Genomic DNA, 6,106 nt, shown 5'->3' on the forward strand with positions numbered 1-6,106 from the left:
ATAGATAGATAGATAGATAGATAGATAGATAGATAGATAGATAGATAGAGGGCACAGGGTGAGTTGAAGATGAAGGGGTCATATCTGGAGAATAAAATTAAGGGGTGAGAGAGGATTATACTAGGAGAAGAAGAAAGGAAGAGGTAGAACAGAGTAAATTATCTCAAAAAAAACAGAAAAGAAAAGGCTCTTACAGTGGAGGGGAAATGGGGGAAGGTGAGAGGGAATGAGTGAATCTTATTCTCATAGGATTTGACCTAAGGAGGGAATAACATACACACTCAATTGGGAAAGGAAATCTGTCTTACCCTATAGGAAAATAGAGGGGAAAGGGGACAAGAGAGTAGGGGGATGATGGAGAGGAGGGCAGATTGGGAAGGGGGATAATCAGAAGCAAATACTTCTGAGGAGGGACAGGGTCAAAAGCAAGAATAGAATAAATGGGGAAGGCAGGATAGGATTAAGGGAAATAGAGTTAGTTTTTCACAGCATATCTACTATTGAAGCGTTTTGTATAGCCTATATTGAGTTGCTTGCCTTTTCAATGAGGGTGGGTGGGAAGGGAGGAAGGGAGAAAATTTGGAACCCAAAGTTTTAAAAACACATGTTTAAAAAAAATGTTTTCACATGCAACTGGGAAATAAGAAATACAGGAAATGGGGTACAGAAATCTATCCTGCCCTCCAGGAAAATAGAAGGGGAAGGGGATAAAAGAAGGGGGGGAGAGTTAAAAGGGAAGGAAGACTAGAGAAAGGGGTATTCAGAATGCATGCCATCTTGGGGTGGGAGGAGGGGCGAGATGGGGTGAAAATTTGGAACTCAAAATCTTGTGGAAGTAAATGTTGAAAACTAAAAAGAAATAAATTTATTAATTAAAAAAAAAGAAAGAAAGAGTAGACTTGTTCAAGTTGGTCTCCTTGTGGTTATAGTTTGTCCTTCATTCTTGAAGAGGCCCATGACTTCAGGAAGATGGCGTCAGAGGGTAAAACAAGGAAGCTATAGAGAAACAAATGTCAGCTCTATGTAAAGGAAAACTGCCTAAGAAAGTAGTAGCTTTTCTCTCATTGCAGGCTTTGAAAAAGTTTAGATGGCTACTTTTCCAAAATGTCGTAAAAAGGAATTATTGGTCAGGGAAAAATTGGACTAGATCATCTCTAAGGTCCCTTCCCAGCTGTTAGATTCTGTAATTCAGTTACATTAGACCTGTCTTAATGAAACCTAAGATCAAATTAGAATTTTGACTGCCATGTCATTCTATTGATTCATACTGAGCTTGTAGTTAGTAAGTCAGTAAATCAATAAACATTAAATTCCTACTATGTTCTAAACACTGTGCTAAGTTCTGGAAATGCAAAAAGAAGCAAAAGATAGTAGCTGACTTAAAAAACTCATAATCTAACAACAGAAACAATAAGCAAGTATATAGGTACAAACAAGATAAATAGAAAGTAAATGAGAGAAGGTACTAGAATTAAGAGGAGTTGGGAAAGGCTTCCTGTAGAAGATGGGGTTTTAGTCAGGATTAAAGGAGGCCAATAGTTGGAGATGAGGAAGCAAAGCATTTTGGGCACTGGGGAGAGCCAGAGAATTGCCAAGAGCTGAGAGATGGAGAGTCTTGCTAGTGGAACATCAAGGAAGTTAGTGTCACTGGACTTCAAAGAGTATGCAACGGGGACTAAGATATAAGAAAACTAGAAAGGTGGGACGGACTAAATTATGAAGGGCTTTGAATGCCAAATAGAGGATTTTTTTCTGAATTCAAATGTGTAAAAAAGTATTAATCATCTGATCATGCATAGTTTAGTGCTAGGCATTAACAGAAAACTTCGGTGTGGAAGTTATTAAGAGGAAACAGTTGCTTTTCCACTTAATAGAATTTTTTCCAATTACATGTAATGATACTTTCAACATTCACTTTTACAAGATTTTGACTCTGAAATTTTTTTTTCTCCATTCCATCCCTCCCCCCTCCTCAAAATGGCAAGCAATCTGATATAGGTTATATGTGTACAATTCTATTAGACATATTTCCACTTTAGTCATGTTGTGAAAGAAGAATCAGAACAAAAGGAAAAAACCATGAGAGAGAAAAAAAAACAAAAAAGAAAATAGTATGCTTTGATCTGCATTCAAACTCCGTAGTTCTTTCTCTGGATGTGGACAGCATTTTCCATCATGAATCTTTTGGAATTGTCTTAGATCTTTGCATTGCTGAGAAGAGCCAAGTCTATCAAAAATGATCATCCCACAAGGTTGCTGTTACTGTGTACAATGTTCTCCTGTTTCTGCTCATTTCACTCAGCATCAGTTCATGTAGTCTTTCCAAGTTCTTCTGAAATCTGCCTGCTCATCATTTCTTATAAGCACAATAGTATTCCATTACATTCACATGCCACAATTTGTTCAGCCATTCCCCAACTGATAGGCATCCCCTCAATTTCCAATTCTTTTCCACCACAAAAAGATCTGCTCTAAATATTTTTGTACAAATGGGTCCTTTTCCTTTGTTTGTGATCTCTTTGGGATACAGACCTAGTAATGGTATGGCTAGATCAAAGGGTATGCACAGTTTTATAGCCCTTTAGGCACAGTTCCAAATTGCTCTCCAGAATGGTTGGATCAGTTCACAACTCCACCAACAATGCATTAGTGTTCGATTTGATGATTTTGTTTTTTGTCCTAAAGGTGATTTGGAGTCACTGGAGTTTATCGAATAGAGGGAGAGGGGAATGAGAGTGTAGGACCTGTGCTTTAAGAAAATCACTTTGGCTACTGGATCATCTGCATAAAGATGAAACCACAGGAGCTGATGATATCACCAAGTGAAGTAAGATAGAGGGAGAAGAGAAGAGTGCCCAGGACAGATCTCTATAGGAAGAAGGCATGATCTGGAAGAGGATCCAGCAAAGGAGACTGAGAAGAAGAGGTCAGATAAGTGGGAGGAGAACCAGGAGAGAGAGATGTCCTGAAAACCTAGAGAGAAGAGAGGATCAAGAAGAGGGTAAAGGCTGTGGACACTTCAAGGAGATTAAGGATTAAAAAAAAAAGGTATTTGGATTTGACAACTAAGAAATCATTGGTAACTTTGGGGGGAAAAGCCATCTCAGTGAAATAATAAGGTCAGAAGTCATATTTTAAGAGGTTAAGAAAAGAGTGAGAGCAAAGAAAGTAAATGCACCTATTGTAGAGGGCCTTTTCAAGGAATTTAGCCACAAAATGTAGAAGAGATTAAGGATTATAGCAGGGATAGAAGAATCCAGGGAGAGTTTTTTGAAGATGAGGGACACATACGCATGTTTGTAGGCATTGAGAAGGGATCCAGTAGTCAAAGAGAGATTGAAAATATGTGGTAGAATGTGGATGACAGAGAGAAAAACCTACTGGAGGAGATGGGATGGAATGGGATCACTTGAGCACATAGAGAGTTAGCTGTGGTAAGGAATAAGACCTCCTCCTCATGCAGGACAAGAGTGAAGGAGGAGATAGTGACAAAAGACATATGAGTCATATGAGATGAGGATAAGGAAAGAAAAGAGAGCTCATAGCAAATGACTTCAATTTTTTCATTACTATATGAGGCAAGGGTCTCAGATAAGAAAGAAATTGGAGAGGATAGGAAAGCATGATAGATTTAAGGAGGGATGAAAAAGTTTGGAAGAGCCTGATGAGGAAGGTATAGTAGAATTGATTGCCCAGCAGCAATGAGGGCCCATTTGTACAGCATAAAGTGTTGGGGAACCGGGTCAGAATGATCATGTGATTTTTCTCTACCTTCATTCAGCAGCATGTGTATAGGAGCAAAGAAATCATATGGTGGCAGCAATCCAAAGCTGAGGTTTGGCGGGGTACTATTAGTGAAATAAGGGTATTAGGAACTCAAGAGAATAATGTAAAGTTGAATTGATTCGCCAATGACTCAAGATGGGAACAAGAGGAGAGAATGACTAGGGCAGGGGATATAATGGCTTGGGGGAAAAGTGAGGGGTCAGGGGATAGAAAGTTATGGTTTGGATGAAGAGTAGAATTTGGTAAGGGAAAGCAGAGGAAGAATTGGAAAAAATCAATAGATTGTGGTTGGATAAGGGGATTTGGGAATTCTTGAGATGGTGCTTTTATGAATGATGACCAGATTAAGGGTGTGAATATCTTTGTGTATGACTGAGATGGGATATAGGAATAAATCAAGGGAAATGATTAGATTGAGGAACTGCCTGGTTAGAGTATTCGAGAGAGTCAACAAATCTCCCGAGCTTTCAGACAGGAACTATTGTCTAGCCATGCTACACCTATCCTGTACCTACATAGCTGATTTTTTTTTTTCTTAACACAAGTGTAAACTTTGCATTTAGGCCTTGTCAGTTCCATTTTATTGAATTAGGTCCATTCTTTCTGACCTATTGAGACTATACGTATAAATATGGACAAACATACATATATGTACACACATATGTGTGTAATGTATGCATATGTATATGTGTGCGTGCATATATACATACACACACAGCCTCTGTCATTGAACATACTAGCTATTCTTCCCTGCTCTGTGTCTTGTGCAAATTTAATAAGCACAAGAAATGTTGGTAAAGTTATATGAAGAAGCAGAGACCCACATAAGTTACTTATCTTCCCCCAGCGGTGCCTCATTAAAACTGTGGCAAAACTGACAAGGCAAGGCAAGGCAAACATCTCTCCTAGGTGGTTAGTGGCCCTGAATCAAATGGCTTTTCTTAACCAAAAACAAAGTAGCAAGAAAATGACAACTGAATCATCCCCAAATGTCATGGTAATACTGCTCACAATCAATGGCCCGACAATAGCTGCAGACCTTTGGTGACATTAAAAACTGTTTTGACTGCCTATGGAAGCCATTCAGTTAGAGGCTGTGGCTGTTTTTTTGTTTTATTTTATTTTGTTTTGTTTTTAAAGGGCGAAATAATTCCATGTGACCAACAGCAATATTTACAGTTATTTAAGCTGAGATAAGGGTAATTAAATCTCATGCTTCAGGGACTAAGCCAATTGCCTACAGGGGTCAAGGAGGATTCTGCACCCCCTCCCCATGTACAATATTCAAAGCAAATTGAAAATGAAGTCCATGATCCCTTTGGTTCCTTAAAACATATGTAAATAAAATGTTAAAAATATTATTAATGTTGCTGCTATTATTATTTTATCATCATCATCATCATCATCATCATCATCATTATTCCCCTTACTGCATGTAAAGCATGAAGCCTTATTCTATGTGTCTCACATGAAGTATTTGGACTTATCCCACACATGCCCTATGTGAAGAATAACTACTTCACTGACATACACCTTGCAGGGAAGTTTAGGACTTATGCACCTGTTCCCCATGGAGAATGAAGACTTCTCCATGAGACCATGCATAGAATTAAAACTTCTCCTCCCATGTGAAAATGAGTATTTATCTCCCTACTCTATGTGGAGAATATGAATTTATACAGACACACCCATGTATACGTATATACATACATACCACATAAAAAATGAACATTCATCCCCCAAGGAAGATGGAAAAAGAAATCCATATCTAAAACATTGAATAACCTACTTGGGCAAATTATACAACCTTATGCCAGTGCACTAGACAAAGAAAAAAATCATTTTGGCAATAGCATTCATGAGTGCACCACAGTTTACAAAACACTTTGTACATATTTTCTCATCTTATCCTTACAATAACCCTGCAGTGCGTGTATTCCAAATACTATTATCCTCTTTTTATACATATGAGGAAATTGAGGCTCTGTTTTATCTATGTTTACACAGCTGGTGAGCCAGGTAGAGTCTGCACTCAAATCCATGACTTTTGATTGAAAATCCAGTGTTCTTTCCACTGAGGATGGTGTTCTCAGTTCTTTCCAAAGATAATACTAATGATAATGATACTGACCTCAATGGATCTGTGACCTCATCAATGTGGTTATGCTCCTCACTGGTGCAAAATGCTACACATCCTCTTGTTATGCTGTGCAATTCTTTGTTATTGTCCTTCTAATAATCTGCCATGCCTACCCAAATTTCTGGGGGCCTTCTCCTAGGTATTTGTTTTTCAATTTTAATATTGCCATGGTTACCAGTA

Source organism: Vombatus ursinus, unplaced genomic scaffold, assembly GCF_900497805.2.
Source record: "Vombatus ursinus unplaced genomic scaffold, bare-nosed wombat genome assembly UNPS02014786.1, whole genome shotgun sequence".
In the NCBI taxonomy this organism is placed as follows: Eukaryota; Metazoa; Chordata; class Mammalia; order Diprotodontia; family Vombatidae; genus Vombatus; species Vombatus ursinus.